Here is a 17,880-nt window from a genome sequence, read left to right as displayed (position 1 = left end):
CAGTAGGCAGCACAGATTGATCTGTGAGATGGAAGGCCATGAACAAAATGCACATAAATATTTTGGAGCTGCCCAAGGTCAAGGAATAACTCACAGCAGTCTTACCAGAGCGGCTGGATTTACCATTTGTTTCTCCATCTCTCCTGTATGAAATTCCTTTAAATTGTATCTATCTGTTGCATGTCAGGACCAGAATGCCCACATGAAAACTGACCCCCGGCTGGTAGTTTCGCATTCACTTAGTCTTCTGTTCAGAGAATTACAGCCTCAAACTGGAAAGACCAGAAGAAAGCTACTTGGGGATTTCAGCCCATTAGTTTAAAGGTAAAGAGTAAGATGAATGGAAACTCCATTTCAGTGGCTAGCTGGGGAAACCTAGGGGTGCCTTAGGACCTGTGAGCAGGCAACGTCATTTGCCAAAACTATTTGCAACTCTATCCTTCTGGAATGAAAAGGTGGACTTCACCCCTCAACACCAAGAGCACGGAGAATAGCATGACTGCCTCTCACCTACAACCTTGTAGCTGCCTGCCCTGCTTCTCTCACCTTACAAAGCTCTCTTCTACTAACGACCCAGCAAAGCCTGCCCTTGCGCACTGCATAGTCCTAGTGCTGGTCTCCTCATGAATCAGTCACAGCACTCAAGGCTGCTGGATGGAGGTTATGTGGTTCAGAAGGAAACTGTGTTCAGAAAAATAGGTGGACTCACCCCTGCCTGAGGGCATGGAACGCACATCCTCGAGTCTGAGTAGCTCAACACACCATGCTGTGATATAAATCTGCTTGCTCAACACCACCCAAAATCAGAGACTCCAGACAGGAGCACCTGGCAGAAAAGGAATTAAGTAGTGCATAAAAGCTAATTGATCAACTATTTAGAAGGCTTAAACTCTTTTAAGGGCTAAAAACATACGTACTTTCATTGACATCAAGATGCTGGTGCTGTATCATGTCTGTAACACTCCGAATCTGCATCTGCACGGGCCCAGAGATACATTTTTGCTGCACTGATGCCTGGCACAATCAGGAGGTTTGGCCACGTCGTGCTGAAGGCTTTGATTTTTTCCATCCTGCTGAATTAGAGAGCTCATGGGTTAAGAGAAAATCCTCCAGTTGTCCAAACACAAAAAAGGCACAGACCACAGCAGTGTAAAAAAATGAAACAACAAACACCCACCTTGTCCCATGCTTTAGCCACCAGCCAGCCTGTTTTCCAACATATGAAGTGATTCTTTTGAATTACCAGCTGTGCCAGATATGAATTAAAGACCACAAGGCTATTTTTCTGCTAATTCCCATACTCACAACATATGCTGTTAAGAACATTTACCTCCTCCAGGGTTGCAGGAGATTGTGATTTCACTGAGAGACAGGGGCTATCCTGAACATGAACAGGACCATCCCAGTTTTCCTGAATTTCCATGGACCCCTGCTCCAACAAGCTTCATTTGTCCTGGTACCCTGAGGCACTGGGAGGAGGGAAGCTGGTATCAGAATCATGAAAGAAACAAACAGTATTACCCACCTCCAGTTCAAGCGAAATCTTTGCCAGGCTTCTGCTCTTACTGCAGGGCAGTAAGAAGCTCCACAATTCGCCCATGTTGGGGAGGACTGGCAGGTTACAAACCTGCTCAAAATATCTGACATCAGTCTGAGCCAGTTTTCAATGTCTGACATAGAAAGAAATAAAGACACATTGCTTCCACCTTCCCTCCTTGAGGTGGAGGTAACCCCATCTCCGTTTCTTTTCCCCGCCCCGAGAAACAACCACATTTCCAAACCCAGGCACAGACAGACTGCAAAATGTAGATTCAGCACATTTTGCAAGATATCTCGACTTACACATCAGCATAATGGTATTCCTCCTCTCAGGAAAAGATTCTGATAGCCCAGATCAATCTATTCACAAAGGTGGAGAGAATTTCCTTTTAGCCCTTTAACAAAATTATCTCAGTCATCAGAAGATCGGCAGTAGGAATTGGTTTGTGCCTAGCAAATTTGCAGAGTCTGCTTTTTTTTGCATGTGTGGTTTTCTTTAAACCTCACTTATATAACACTTATTTATCACAGCCACACAGGCTAATTCATGTATATGTATTTAGTATAAATGCATCTGAATTAATGTTCCCAGCTTGTTTACTTTGAAGGACTGAATGCCCCCTCAGGAAGACATATTGATCTTAAAGGAGGCTGTTCTCTGATGAACACTGGTTCCTGCAATATTTATGGCATCTGAAGCCTTTTCTCTACTCTTGATCTTTTGAAAAGAGATCCCGAAGGAGGGTGACAAAGCTCGGAGAGTGGAGGAGGTAGAAGAAGTACAAGAGGGGTCCCTTTGCTCCAAGTGCAATGTCAAAATGTAAACAGGAACGTGATCAAGGACTGTGGTTGTTTCTAAATCAAGCATTTAAAATGTATATTAATGAATATGAGAGGAAAAAACCCATTGAGCCAACTTTATAGAGAATGCTAAGATGGAAAAAAAAAAGATCTGCAGCTTTTCTCAGTTTTGCAGCTCAATTCTGCTAATTTAGGCCATATCAACCATGATTTTGAGGCCAGCCAAAAAACTGGAGTCAGTGGAAACATCAGAAAGTAACTCCTTCACAGTCTAGCACTTGCCATCTTTCTAATTACTCCACATGGCCATATTTATTATTAAAAATAAAATATTAAATACTTTTCTGGCTTATTCTGCAGAACTGAGTTTGCACTCCTATGGGCTGAGAGAATGAGTGCACGCTTGCTATCCATGTGATGCTCTCCCTCCTCCTCTACCCTGAAGGGAAATCACCGTTCCTTGGTTGGTTTTTGTTTTCATGGCATAGTAAGGAACAGAAAAGGCAAAACATGAGCAAAAGGATCTTAGGGCTAGATCCAGTGCTCCAAGTCCGAGTAGAAATATATCACTGACCCACTATTTTGTCCGTACTCATTTATTCTCTCTAGCATTCTGCTTCCTCACCATAAAGTGAGGTAATTTCTTCATCCTTCTGTCCCTGGGCTAGTTGCAAATCACCAGGTGCAGGACCAGTCTTTCAGTACATGTTTAGAGCACACTTTTAGCAAGTGGGATCCTCATTTTCAGCTAAAGCCATTTTACTGCACTACAGAGGATGGACAACACACACACGGATCCTGCCCAAACTCTACCAAGTAGCTATTATTCCTATCCCTCAATGGGCAGGAAACATTCTGCCCATCCTCCTCAATGGGCAGGAAACATCCGATGTCTTGTGGGTCAGGTTCCTATAGCATGAGAAACTGCTGCTGTCAACTGTGGCTATATCCCAAATTCATTTCACACTGTTTGTGGCTATAAACAAGCCATAGAGCAGTGGTGGCTGGGAACAGCAGGCAGGAGACACCACCACTCTCGGCCCATGTGGACAAGGAGCAAAGGCCAAGACAGAGAGCAAACAGTTTTGCTGCTGGGGTGGTCCCCACTACCTGGGGGACCCGCCTCCACGCTTTTAACTTGCTTTATCACATGCCATATACAATCATAGTGCTAACCCACCTCATATATACAAGTTATCTATGGATACACATATGTATTTTTATAGGCTGAGAAAGGACAGGTGGGCAAGGTATGCTGCACTGTTACCAGCATTCCCTTCACATTCTGTTCCCATGTGGGAAGTGGGAGTACAGGTAGAAAAACATCTGTTTCTCCCATTTCTGGAGGATATGCCGTGATATTCTGCAAAACAGGTAATAAGCAGTCATTTGCACGGCTCTGTTGAATAGATGAGGTCTGTGAAGCTGCCAGCTTTGAGCTGTGCCTCCCCTCTCCCCTTCCCTTTATTGAGAATTTATTTTGTCAGGAAAATCCATGCTAACGTCAGAAACCAAGGCTGAGCCATGGCTGGGAAAAGATGAGGCCAGGGGCCAGGGTTACATTGTAAAAGATGCAGTTTTCAATCGGAGGGCTTTGTTGCACCTGGCTAAAAAGAATTTGATGGAAGATTTGACCAAAACAAATTATTCATAGGTGTAATGTGATGGAAAAACCAAAGATTCAGAAAAACTAAAAATAAAAAGGATTGTAAAAGCATTAACTTCAAAACAGGTCTGGAAAGTTTGATTCCTCAAAAGTGACCTGCATCTGACTCTTCCTTGCAGGAACAAAGGGTGCAGATGGGATGTCCAAAAAAGACAATAAGGGGATGATAGAGGTTTCGAAGATCAAGTGCAGGATAAAGAAGTTGATGATAGCACATATGTTCTTGTTTGTACCTTTTCCACATAATACCAAGGAGATTTATCTGCCTGCTATATTAAGATGAGCTACCAAAAGAAAATTTCTCCCCATAGACTTACCCAGTGGAACTGATTGCCCCAAGGTATTTTGGTGGCCAAGAGCAAGAACTTTTTAAGAAGCTGTTACAAAACCCATTAGTCGTTTCTCTGGGTGACTGGAACCTGTATGCAGTCATAGCCTGTGTGCAATATATATCCTCAGCTACAAACCTCCTGGTGAGTCTTATTAAGAAAATCCCTCTAATTAGGCAACCAGAGCTGTCAGTTGTCTCAGGTGTTCCCCCCATCATCACCCCCACCAAGAGCAGGCTGTAACACGCGCATCCAAGTCCCCTACCTGAAAGGTCCCTCTTGGCTGGGCAAAACAGTCCAGATCTCTGCGGCTCCAGATCAAGGGTGAATAGGAAAGACCAGAAGCTGCAGGGGCAAAGCCTGATGCCTGTCAAAGTCAGCATCAGCACTCTTCCTGATTTCGGCAGAGCTGGGATTTCTGCATTCATTTTGTTTTCATGTCAAGATGAGGGGGAGGGTTGAGATGTGCTGTCGAGATTTCTACTTGAAAAATTAAAATAACCAATTCCAGGTTAGCTTTTTGTTTAGTTACTTGTTGCAGCTTGGAACCAAAGGGCCTCTTTCGGCTGTATAAAGCACTTCCCTGGCTTAGTCACATGGAAGATAGAAGTCGGAGCACTTCTCTCATCAAAATATTTGTTTTAAATGGAGATCAGGAGAGGTGGGAAGAGTAGTGTTTACCAAGTAGTTCAGCGTTGGAGAGATAAACGGACATTTGAGCTCATTTCACTACATAATGTTATTAGTTATATGAAATTAGACTGTCAAATACAGCTCTATAAAATGCAAGGGGAATGCAAGAGGGCAAGAAGGAAAATGAACACACAGGGGACAAATCACTGTCACTCACAAAGGAGTGTCTGGCAGACTAAGAATTAAGTTCACTCCTCAGGACAAGCCATCCCCAGCTGTTATAAATACATTTTAATGTCCCTGTCAACGTGCGGAAAGAAATAGCCATCCTTCCCCAACACAGTGTGTCAGGTGTTTTCTGTCATTCAGAGAGCTTGAAAGAGCCACATTTAGGTTGCAGTTTTGTCATTTCTCCCTCTAGCTAAGGCAGCTTCTCTACTGGTTGGACAGAGCAGGCAGTGATTTTGGAGCAAAGCCAGGCACAGGCTGCTGCCTGCTTTGGCTCTCAGGAAGCAGCGACAGCTGGACAATGCGGCTGCTGCCCACTGCTGCCACACTCCACCTTGCATCGCTAATGCAAATGGGGAGTGTTGGACTTCTTCAATCCCTCTCTGGGCTGTATTGCAAAATCATCATTTAACAGGCTGCTTGGCTTTTCCTTGGGGGACTGATATGGCAGGAGGACTCTGGCCACGCCTGGGTGGTAGGGAGAGCGAGCCCCTCCAGCTGATGGCCAGCCTGCAGGAGACCTCGCTCAAGCTCACACTGGGAGCTGTTGCTTCCTGGTAGAGCCATTCCCAGAGGGGTGAGGTGAGGTCAAACCTCAAGCCCTGAGCAAAAAGCAGTGATGTCCCCAGTCCCCAGAGTACGGCATTACCTGTCTTTTCCCATTAGTCCAGGTCCTACTGCCTTCCCTAAGCTGCAGCTCGGCTACAACCAACTTTGGGGTGACTGTGAGCTAGATTGGAGCCACTTCTCTTTGATACTGCTTTATTCTTCATTTCTGAAGAGCCCTGCAGCACTTTCTTCAGAAACAAATGCCAGGAGGGGACTTTTCCCCTTGCTGTCAGACAGCTGTGCAGTGTTACAGCTGCCAGCCCATCTCTAGCAAAATCAGAGCCAGTGTTGGGGCTCCTGCCAGGCTCCAAAGTGGAGATTGGCTCTGCTTGAGATGAGCAGCTCTCAGATACGGTCCCATCAGCCCAAGAGGAGTGAAATCACATCCCACCTTGCAAATGCACTTTTGGATTTCTGCTGCCTTTTGCTTCTCTCTGAAACATGAGTTTGGCCACAGCTAGACCGTGTTCTCTGAGCAGGTAGGCAATACGCAGTGTTTAGCACACAGGAGACCAAGCACGGGGACAAAACAGGACATAGCCATGAATAGGCAACCCAAATGGGAGACTCTGGAATAGGAGCTCATTTCAAAGAGAGAGCATTTCTGTGAGATGAATGGGCTATTGCAAGGCAGCCCACAGCCAGGCAGTCCGCAGCCAGATGCCCATCCGAGGAGCCAGGCTTACAGGACAACACAAGCTTCATGCTTTCCCTTTGGGCTCAAGTCAGTATTTTGTTCTCTTCCTGGCACCAGGCCCGTGGATGACATGGCACACCCCTCCCTGTCCGCCCCAGTTATACCAGTACAACAGCTTGCAAGGCTTTGCTCTAACCAGAACACTGAAATAAAACAAAAAAACCAAAACCAACAAGCCTTTGAAAGTCACTGAAACCCTTATCACTGCGCTGTTATGGCTGGAGAGCGTGGCCCCACAATTACTTGGATGACAACAAGTGGGAGGTAGCAAACTTTTACTGCCAGAGAAAGCCAGCAGTCAGCACAAGGCACAGATTCAGAGCCACAGCCTATTCCTTGGCAGGCAGATGTTGCCAAGGTCCCACTAAGTCACTGCTGAGGATGATAAAAATGAGCTTGCTGCTCTTGCATTGCTACTTCTGTTGCTCTGCTGACGTGAATATCTGACCTTGGGTCTTGACTGGTACAAACTGGCATCACCTGCTTGTAGCCAACAAAAAAGATGGACAACCTCACCAGCTACTGACCCAATCCACAGCGATGCCCAGGGCTGTGGGATAGAGGCATCCTTTTGAAACGGAAAGGCTTTGTTTCTATGATTTGTTTCATTCTCATTTTATTCCTAAATGGCTCTTGTTTGCCTGCAATCGCCTCAGCAATAGTTCATGAACAGTAACATGCCAACCTACCGCAAAATGTCTCGGGAAGAGATATTTCACTCAGCTCAGCAGCCCTTAAAGGGAAGCGTCTGCTGTCAGAGGCGTGTGCTCATCACCCATTGATGCATGGGCCTGTCTGAGAGCAGACTTTGGTTCAGCGCATACCCCCTGCGAGAGGGAGATTTTATCAGCATTACTGTTGCGGCAGTTCTTTAAAAACCAATGTGGGATCTCATATTTCTGGAAGAACATGTATGCGATTTACAACCTTACAGCCAGCAGCACCGCAACACAGATTACTTAATCCATCATTTCCCAGGAGGGGAAGATGGTTGCTAAGGCACAGGGAGGTTTCAGTTGGGTGAGACCTGTTCATTATCTATAGAAGTAACTGCTTCAGAGAACACACTCTGCTTTCTAAACTTCAGCTGGAAGTAAAACTGCATCCCCAAAACTGGAGCTCCCATCCTGTCCCACCCTTAGCGATACATGGCCAAAGACTTCCATCAGAAACGACACACCAGTAATTCCACTTACAAATGTTCACGAGACACACAGAGGTAAGTAGCGAGTCTCAACAGTTGGCCTTATCCTCCTGAGCTTAAGGACACAGCACTGGGACCAAACTACCATGCTACAAAAGACAGACTCTCCTGTCCTCTACCATGTGCCATTTTACTGTCCTTGTAATCAAGGGTTTTCTTCTAGTAGATATAAAAAAGTCACCACTGATGATGACATAACAGCCTAAATAATTTCAAATTGCTTCTCCATTTGCTATTATTATTAACCAGCAGCTATGATTATTAACCAAATTAATCATAATGTTATGATTATTAACAATGAGAGGAAGAAAAGTGTTTTCTAGGTATATACTCTCTCTCTGAGAGACCTGGCCACAAGGCTGTATTAGGTCTTTCACGAGAACCCACTGATCTGATCAGAGATGGTTGATAACTAGATTGAAAAGTGAGTGTCTGCTCTTTATTGGTGAGGGTCAGGGATGCTTATACTTGATTTCACTGAGTCCAGGTCTTCTGTCTAAGCTAAACTTGAGATGGTGCCACTTCTAGATCATCAACTCGACACTAAGCTCCATGTGAAGAATAACACATACAAAATTAACATCAGGTTATGCAAAGTTATTTTTTTTCAGCCTCTGCACCCTGCGTTGATTTTATTCTCCACCTCCCAATCCACAGACATCCAATTTTCTATGGGGGCCTGCATGCAAAGGGTGCTGGGAGCACAAACACAGCTCTTTGAACAGCCATCAGTACAAAATGTTATGTATGTTCTTGCTCAGCACTTCAAAAATCCTACCCTTCCTTTCTGAGAGCTGGTTGCCCAGGGCTCCCACAACCTCCTTCATCACATGTAAAGTGACACCATCTTCATGACATCCAGTGCTCTGATTTTCTAATATATAACTTATCATCTCTTTCACATACAGCTGAAGAAAACTATCACACACCTCTTGCAGGGCTTGTAACCACACGGTGGGGGTTTGTACTAACATACTCCCAAGCCCCAGCACCACAGAGCACCGGATCCAAAGAAGCTACGTGAACTCTGCAAAGCAATGTGATGGGGGAATTAAAAATGCTTCATTGCATTTCAAGCTCAGCAGATTGCATGAGAGAGATGTAGGGTTAATTAGGTTATATATCCTTAGGGATGTGTCATCAACAGTGGTTTCCCACCTCCCCCCAAAATATTATCAAAATCTCAATATTATCAAAATCTTCTTCACTGAAGTAATTTGGTATCAGTGAAAGCATGCTCATTTACATCAGATCCTCAGCAGTTCCCACTGAGGGGGGGAAGTGATTTTTCTCTTGGACACAGGATCACGTGCTCTACCACATTTTCTGCCTTAAAAGAGTTCACTGGGCTGATGGAAACCAGGAACTCCAGGTTTCAGTGTGGAAATGTAGGAGTAAGGGGAGAAAGGGAGAGAAATTATGACTAGCCTGACTCTGTCCTTATCTTTCAGCAAATGAACGCAGAGCTTAATGGAGTCATAATGAACATGTTCTTGGGTACATGTGCTTTTCCAGCAGGCTTTGCAGCTCTTGTATAAGACAGACAGCTCCATCTCCTGGGATGTAGCTCAGTCCCTGGGCCATTAACAGAGTCCTTGAAAGAGATCATTCTTTTTATTCTATTTTTTTCCCAGTGTCAAAGAATCCCCTGTGAAAGTATTTGGTGACTGTGTGGGAGTGGGGGTAAGGAGAATGTCTTGTTTTGCTTGTGTTCAGACGTCAGCCCTTTGGAGATGGTTAACACAATGTTGTGAACAACCAGCTTGCAGGCTTGGGGCTTAGAAAGACCATAACCCGCTGATTCATTTCAATGGAGGCTAACGTTTGTCCCTGGATTTCCCACTCTTGAGGGCACTGCTAGGCAGCCAAATCACTGTCCTTGCCCAGGAGCAAGTCAGCGTTCCTGGGGAGCTGGCACTCCTGCTCCCAAGGAAGTGCCCTCTTTGGTCTCTGCTCAGACTGGGGCTCCTGGTGGGGTTTCCCGTACGAAATCAGAAAAAAAGGGAGCTGGGCTTCCAAACTGGAAGCCTCTGGGGCTTTGGGTTTTTATCACTTATGCTGCAACACTGAAAGTCACTTGGCTCCTGAATCTGGGGACTGATGCACAAGACTCACAATAAAAAAACAGGGTTTGGTAAGAATTGTTGCCTGAAATCACAATAATAATTCAAAGGTGTAAGGCATATAACTGTGAAAAGCAAAATAATTTAAGAAAACACATTAAAGAGTTCGTACCCCAAATTAATAACAAACTCTTGAAAATAAAGCAGAATATGGTCTAAAAATACTTGCTGCAAGTACTTGTAATGAAATAATGACAAGATAAAACTGCAGCTATTTTTATTAGAAAATATTATTGAGTTCTTACAAGGACAGTGTCTAGCAGCTTCAGCTCAGGCAGGACTCAGTTACAAAGGAATGCACATTACACCTCAGGGTATATAAATTCCCATTCCAGTCAATATTTCTGAAGATAGGGCCTGAACGGCTTTGCCAAGGAAAGCCTGTTGTTCAGGGCTGACCAGGGCTGTACATGCAAGTGTGACAGTTTACATCAGCTCTGAAACTAAGCTCGTGACTCCTGAAGCATCAGCTGGTACTGCCTTTCAATATTAACAGAGCTAGGCTGCAGTGTGTCAGACCAGGCTGGTAGTTAATGGATGAGCAAAGGCATAATGCTGGAGGACATTAAAAGGCAAATCATAAAAAAAAATTACTTTATAGCTTTACAATAAAAATGAGCATATAAAAGAGGTTCGGAAGAGATTGCTGCTTCATTCTAAACAAAGTCTGGAAATTAGCTAGAATTTATCAGACAGCTTTTGGATGAGAGATGCAATAAATGCTGATGTAGTCGCTACGGCAGGTCTCTGATCTATTGTTCAGAATAGAAAATATAAACTTATGTACAGTTTATCTTTTCCCTTGTTTTTTTTTTTCCTCTTTGCTTCGAACAATTAAATGATGCTATAGATAGTGCCCGCTTGATACAGGTACCCCACAACCAGAGTGGTGTTACTCTGGACTCTGCAAAAATAAGCATTGCATTATATACTGCAGAGTGCTCGTCAGCTCATGCCAACATGGGTCAGTGACATACTTGGGTCACAGGCATTGCCCTTAAACCGTCTTAACTATCTGGGGAAGGAGGGCAGGAGGTAAGAGGAAAGTATGCAAATGTGCAAGAAAACAAATTTATCACTTTCCCCAGCAAGTATCTTATCAGATCTCTAACAGCTAACGATCTGCTTGCTGTTTTCTTATGCTGAAATTCCATCTTTTGTGGGATAGGAATTAATCTCTACCAATTCACTAAGCAGTATTTTGAAAATGTGAGCTCCTCTTTCTCATTTCAGAGCCAAAGCAGATAAAAAATAGAAGCTCCAGGGTGAGATTTTTCCACAAGTTCTCATCACTGTCATCTCTCTGCTCTTGGTAGCAAAGCGCCAACTGATCTCTGATCTATGCATGGCTGCTTCTGGTGCATGTCAGGGCCTATATGTCTGTGTGGCCCAGCAAGTGCAGGATGAGGAAAGGAAGGAGCATATCCAACTGCACAGCAAGGTGAAGAGCTATCTGGAAGGAACATTAATTTTGGCCAAGAAGACTGTTTCAGCTAATAGAGATTCCATAATGAGTTTTAATGTCCACACGGGAAGAATCACCCTCTAATTTCAACAGCCTGTCCAAGATGTTTCTTGGCAATAACGTGTCTGGGGCTCGCTCCAGGTAGGAGCATCCCCTTCCCAAGACTCAGACTGAGATTTCAGGGAACAAAGGTCTGCTGAGACACCCAGACCTTCACTCATGAAGTCTGGCACACTGGGACAGACCATGGGTATGTATTAGCCCCTGTTAACCCTAGTCTTTCTCATAAAGCTCACTGCTCCAGACAAAGGTGACATTCCCCCACACACTGGCCCTAGGCATCTGTGCATAGCCACATTGGCCAGGGAGCATGGAGGTGGGGAGGGAATAAAGCCATCCTGAGTCTGCCACCAATCATCTTATATCCTGAAGTGAGAGGTTTAATTACCTGTGTCATTAGCTTAGCTTGCTTCAAAAGTAGTGTTTAACAGACACCATAAAAGACTATCATAAAAGCTCATTATCTTCTGTCTAGATGGAAAAACAAGAGTTTAATTTGGTAGAAATTAATAAACAAAGCAGAAAACAAAACACAGTACAACCATGACCTAGAAGCAAGTGGGTAAAGCCAAATGCAGTCCTGTGTTGGAAAAGGTGTTTTTGGAACAAATGTTTAAACACAGATAGTGAATTTCCTTTACCCCGCTCTTAAATAAGGGAAATTGCAAGAGTTTTGACAAACACGGAGCCATGAATATTCATAATATAGATAAACATGTCTCCAACAAGAAACCTCTGTGGGTGTGTTCATGCCGGGCAGTGTGTTTTGTGGTACCTTTAAATATGAAGAGAGCGGCTCCTTTAGTCTCCCAACACAATCCATCAGTGCCTGTGCAGCCCTGGGTCCCCGCAGGCTTCTACCACAGCTCATTTCCCGTGGCACCAGTTAGCACCTCAAATGCACCGCCAAGAATGAAAAATGAAAAAATAAATTGGATTCGCCAGGGCTCCTCGTGCCAGACAAAAGGAATAGGAAAGAAGAAAGGGAGGGAAAACCATTACTGACCTTCCTCCATTGCCAGGACGCTTGCTGGGGAGAAAGGAGCCAAGATATCTCTTTTTATTTCCTCAGGAAGGAGGAAATTAAGGGGGAGACTGAGAGCCAGTGCTGGTGCCAGCACGGTGTGAACAGGGGCTCCCTGCTACCACTGGGTGGGATTCACTTCTGTGCTGCCTTGCCAATGTCGCCAACGTTTCCTTCCTGCAGAGACAGAGCCAAACCACGTGAGATGGAGTCAAATTAAATTACCTGGTGATTTCCGTGGCTTGCACAGATGGTCTGGGGGACAGGAGGGAGACAGTCCCATGGAGTCCCCCAGACCTCAAACTGGTTGGGAGCCCCACAGCAGCATGGACCCAGCAGCTGTGATGCGGTGCCTGTGGCGAGAGCCTGAGCCCTGGGAGCCATGGGGGAGCGGGAAGGTTGGGGAACACAAAGAGAAGAGGGGCAGACTCTCAGCAGGGCAAACCTGCATTGTTCTACTCTTTCCAAGGCCGTTTGTGTCGGCTGACCACCTATCTTGTAATCCACAGAATCACTTACAAATGCATCAAAGAATCCCCTTTGCTTTCTAAAGCTGCTTCATCCCACTCCATAAAGGCACATATCCATTTCCACTCCCTCTCCCCCTCCAACCTCACCTCACAAAGTGTTTTTTAAATGCATCCCACGGTGCCAAAAAAAAAAAACCCAACCCCAAAAAACCCCCTGTCTCTCCTCTGCTCCAAAGAGCAATTAAAACCCATTACCCTTCAGCGGGCTCACTCAGGCACAACGATCACTGACAGCCTGTAAAACTGTCATTGAGCTATCATCGGCACGGTGGCTCCGAGCTGCTGTCACTGAGCCACCAGCACTGCTCGGGGAAGCCTCCGTCATGGGTTTGCTTAATGTTCACTCCTAACTTGCACAGAGCCGTCTGCAGGGATGGGCACGGTTGTTTTCTCGCTGCAGATAGGAGCAAAGTGCAGACGTGCAAGCACCTAACACCCAGGGGGATCCATGGGTTCACAATTCCATATCTATCTCTGGAAGCAAAAAACACACCACAGCAAACAGTGAAACACAAAGGCGAGACTGCAAGCTGTCAGCAGCAGGCTGCATGCGTGGCAACACCATCAGATGTCCTGCCTTCCTTCTGCTTGAATTAGCAAAGAAGTTTTACCCCACTTGTTCTGCAGCTAGGCTTTGGGAAACATGTTGAATTCCCTTTGACTTCTCTGGCCTTTTGAAGGGTTTCCAACGCGCCCTGCAGCCATGTCATCTTTATTAGGCACTAAAACTCTGGCTGTTTCCATCTGCCAGTCACATGAATGCATCCCGAGACTTTAGCAGCACATCACCATGTCTCCGTCTTCCTAGTGGGAGCAAAGACAGCCTTGCAATAAAGACAAAACCCACCAGCACAACACAGGTGACAGAAAATAATGAAAACTGGATCTTGATCAGCCAGGAAATTACCCAAAGGAAAGGGAGAGGTAAAGGTTTGGAGAAGAGTCCCCAGCAGACAAATCTCAGCCGATCTATTCTTGCTGTGGGCTCAAAGGTGGCTTTTCTCTGAGCCACAAGCAAAAAGAACTCAAAAAAATACCTCACTTGAGGAGTATTTAAGAGGAAAGCAAAAAAGCCATCTGGAGCATCAAGTCTGTCCCACCTTGTTTCAGGCAACTCCAGACATGATATAGGTCTATCTTACAGGGTCAGGCCAGCTCACCCATGGGCATGTTAGAGGGTCATACCTAGAAAAGAATTCATTGCTTCCTAGCTCAGCCTTTATAATAAGAAGTTGAAGTATATTCCCTCTGCGCTGTTCATCAGTCCCTATACACGACTCAGTAAATAGCACAGTGAAGACAGACATCACTTCTCTAAAATCTGCAGCCCTTCAGATGTACCAAGTCATGTATCAAACAACAGTGACACCTTAAAATCACAAGTGACTTCTGAAAGCATTGGCTTCTATTTTTGGAAGGCAATTCCTTCCCTTGAAGTATCTTGTTTAAAAAAATAAGTTTTTCCTCCCTTCTGTTGATACTTGTGACAGAATGATCGCAAGGTCTCAATTACTCTGTATTCGGTGTGCTAATCCCCTCAGAGATAACGTGTTGCAGGCACTGTGAAACCAGGCACTTAATGAAATGATCAAAAATAGTAATCAGGCACTACGTGAAATGCCTAACCTCTGGCTATTTGGGATTACTGACTCTAAAGGACAAGTTGAATTATTTTTCTATTGCATTTATTCACAAATCCATACAAGCTTTTTATCCTTACTTCAAAAATACATAAGCAATGTGCTTCACTTCACAGAACTACACTTACTGTCACAGCTGAGACAACAGGTCAATGTGGCTGAAGCGGTAGATATCAAAACTCCGAAGAAGAGGGTGGATGAACTTGTGAAGGCAGATATGGCAAACTTATCCAGCAGATCTGTGCCTCCAGGTAAGGGACCTTTCCTTCCTTGAATTCCTCCTTTGCAGTCAGTTCACATGGTGGTGGGGAGTTCACAGACAAATGCCCGTTACTGAACAAGTGCAACATGCCCATATTTTCCGCACTGATGTTTTCCCTGCTGATGTTTTCCCTGGCAGGAGCAACTGCGACCGCAGCTACAGGGGAACGGCCAGTTTCTCCACAATCCCAAAGTGTCCTGGTTTCACGTCGGCAGAGAGCACTTAGTGCCCGTCAGTAGAAGAGCTGTTGGCACCGGTGGAAGCAGATGGGAAACAAATCTAACAACAGGGCAACAGCCCCGGTCCTGCAAGACAAGGACTCTCATCCAGAAGCTTTCACAGCATGTCAGTGAGAACGAATGGGAAAATCTAATGAAAAGCCCAAGACTGGTCTGCAAGGTAGAAGATGTTTCTCCTATCTCCTTACCATGAGATATGACCAGAAAGGAATACAAGTAAGAAACTACGTGGTCTCTAGGAGAAGTCTTGACAACAAAAGACAAGCAAAGGAGTCTCCATCTCAAGCTGAGGGGAAGTGAAAAGTGAGAGGCAAAGATCTGCCTTAATGTTTTCATCTGTTTATGTCTACCCCATCAGTCAAGACCTTCTGGGGATGCTGTTTTCCTGGGAAGACTCCACTTTTCAGACTAATAGCATAACAGAAAGCCCACACTGCAATTCCTTGCATCACTCCTCCACAAAGCAGACCATTGCCCGTTCACAGGTAGGACGTGTACCACAGCTCCCGTACCTGAAGGGCCTGCACCCTCCACACAGTTTTCCTTTTACAGAAGTGAGAACCACCACCAGGTATATAAGCACTAAATTTCAAGACATAAATAAGAACCTAAAGCAACCGGACCAATTTCCCCATTAAATGCATATTGCCACCATGAGGCTGAAATGAAGGCCTGGGTCTGAATGTATTGTTGACAGGAATCCATTTCCAGAGGCATCAATTATTTATGATTGCAATAAATCATTTACAAAGCGCTGCAAATTCCAAACGGGGTTGAACAAACACAAGGCTTCATAATCACCCATTTGTCTTGCAGCCAGAGCTCGGCTGGGAAGAGATGCCTATCTTAAACAGGATTGGCTAGAGGTATTGTACTCAGGGTATTGTACTCTGAATAAGGGGTAAACTTTATAAAATAAAGGGTAAATCAAGGTTAAACCTCATTCAGGCAGTTCCAGTGCTGCAGTGTTAACTGGTAGCAACACTTGAAGTTGGTAATTTACAGCCGGCTTGGGGGTGCCTGGAGGAGGTCCAGACACACCTCTTCTGCCATGAAGACGTGCGTGTACAGAAAAGGTTCTGACAGCTCTTGAGATAATCAGGAAATGCTCCATGGCATCTCCTGCCTGATCTTGGAGGGTCACTGCGCTGACCTGTGGCTATGCTCAAATCACCTGGGTAGGGACAGCCCTGACCAGTGGGAGTCTGTCCACCAATGTTAGGACTCAGAATTTCTCATTACATCTTTTTAAAAACAAAACTTGGGACAGATCCTGCGAACAATGCCGTGTGAAGGTTTCACAACGCATGCATTACATAATCTGCTAAACAGGAGTGAGCTTCTACCCAGCGTAATGTGAACCGCACAGTGAAATGCTGCAGCCAGCTAACACGAGGTTGGATCCTGCTCATACTATTCAAATGCTCCCCAGCTGAAGTCTGATCCAACTGGTGAGACCCACTGCCGTGAGCAACCTTTGCACTAGTAAAATCAGTCTCCTGGACTTTGGGAGCTTCTACAGCTTGGCTGTTATCCTGCAAATCCCTTCCTTACAAATAAATAAATAAAGCAATAGATAGATGGTGCTGACACAAGAGAGAAGCAAAATCAGCGTGCCTGTTTAAATCATTTGCTGTTCGGGATATATTTTCTCTGCCAGACTGTTACTTTGAGCCCTGTGGTTCACTTTCCCTTTTTTTTTCTGGACCGAAAACCTGCTACTGTTTTCTCTGAGAGTCTGAGTGCTGCTGACTCCTTTGTCTGAGCCAGCCGCTATTAGTCATTTGGGGCTAATTCCTGCCAGGGTTTTATTCACTGCAAGACCTACAGAGGGATTTAAAGCTTTGCAGCAAGCCACAAAGGCCTCGTTGATCATTTAGCCAAACCCAAGGCTCTCTGTCACCTACCTGATCTGCCCAGAGTGAGTCACGCAACATGAAGGGTGACGTGACACTGCAGTGGATCCAGCCTCGTGTCAGCGAGATCGCAGCCTGACCTCCAGGTTTGAGAGGCCATCTGACTTAAGAAGGAGCCAGGGGCTTGATTTGTCTTCACAGGGGCATCGCTGGCAATTTAACAAAGCAGAATCAGGCCGTTTGGAAGCAATGAAAGCTGTGATCCAGTGTCACAGGACTTGGCATTGACACACCACTGAGCCAGCAGTGATTTTACCATACAGACATACTTTGAAAACATCCCCAGTATGCCGGCAGTGATTTGGAGAGACATGCCGATATATTCTGGACCATTGAGTATGCCATACATCGTGTTTCTGTGCAATTTTAAGAATTGCGGTATCAGCCAAATCTCCACAGAATATTAAAAAAATAAAAGAATTTATAAATATTTAACATTAAAATTCACTGCTAACAGTTTGAAAACTTCCTGATGTAGCCTAATGCAGTCAATGGGTGAATCATTTTCCACAGTTTTGGGGTACGTTTATCTAGTAGTGTAATTTCCAAATTGTCCATGTGTTGTGGGCAGTAATGGTCTTCTTTGGGGTCCATGCATGGCACATAGCACAATATGTTTCAGCTCACGGCTTAGACAGGTGTACTCTGCGCTGGGTAAAAAACTGGCTGGATGGTCGGGCCCAGAGAGTTGTGGTGAATGGAGTTACATCCAGTTGGCAGCTGGTCACGAGCGGTGTTCCCCAGGGCTCAGTTTTGGGGCTGGTCTTGTTCAATATCTTAATCAATGATCTGGATGAGGGGATCGAGTGCACCCTCAGTAAGTTTGCAGGCGACACCAAGTTGGGCGGGAGTGTTGATCTGCTCGAGGGTAGGAAGGCTCTGCAGAGGGACCTGGACAGGCTGCATCGATGGGCC

This window comes from Aptenodytes forsteri, unplaced genomic scaffold, assembly GCF_000699145.1.
Source record: "Aptenodytes forsteri isolate BGI_AS27 unplaced genomic scaffold, ASM69914v1 Scaffold340, whole genome shotgun sequence".
NCBI classification, from domain to species: Eukaryota; Metazoa; Chordata; class Aves; order Sphenisciformes; family Spheniscidae; genus Aptenodytes; species Aptenodytes forsteri.
This window is presented reverse-complemented; position numbering follows the sequence as displayed.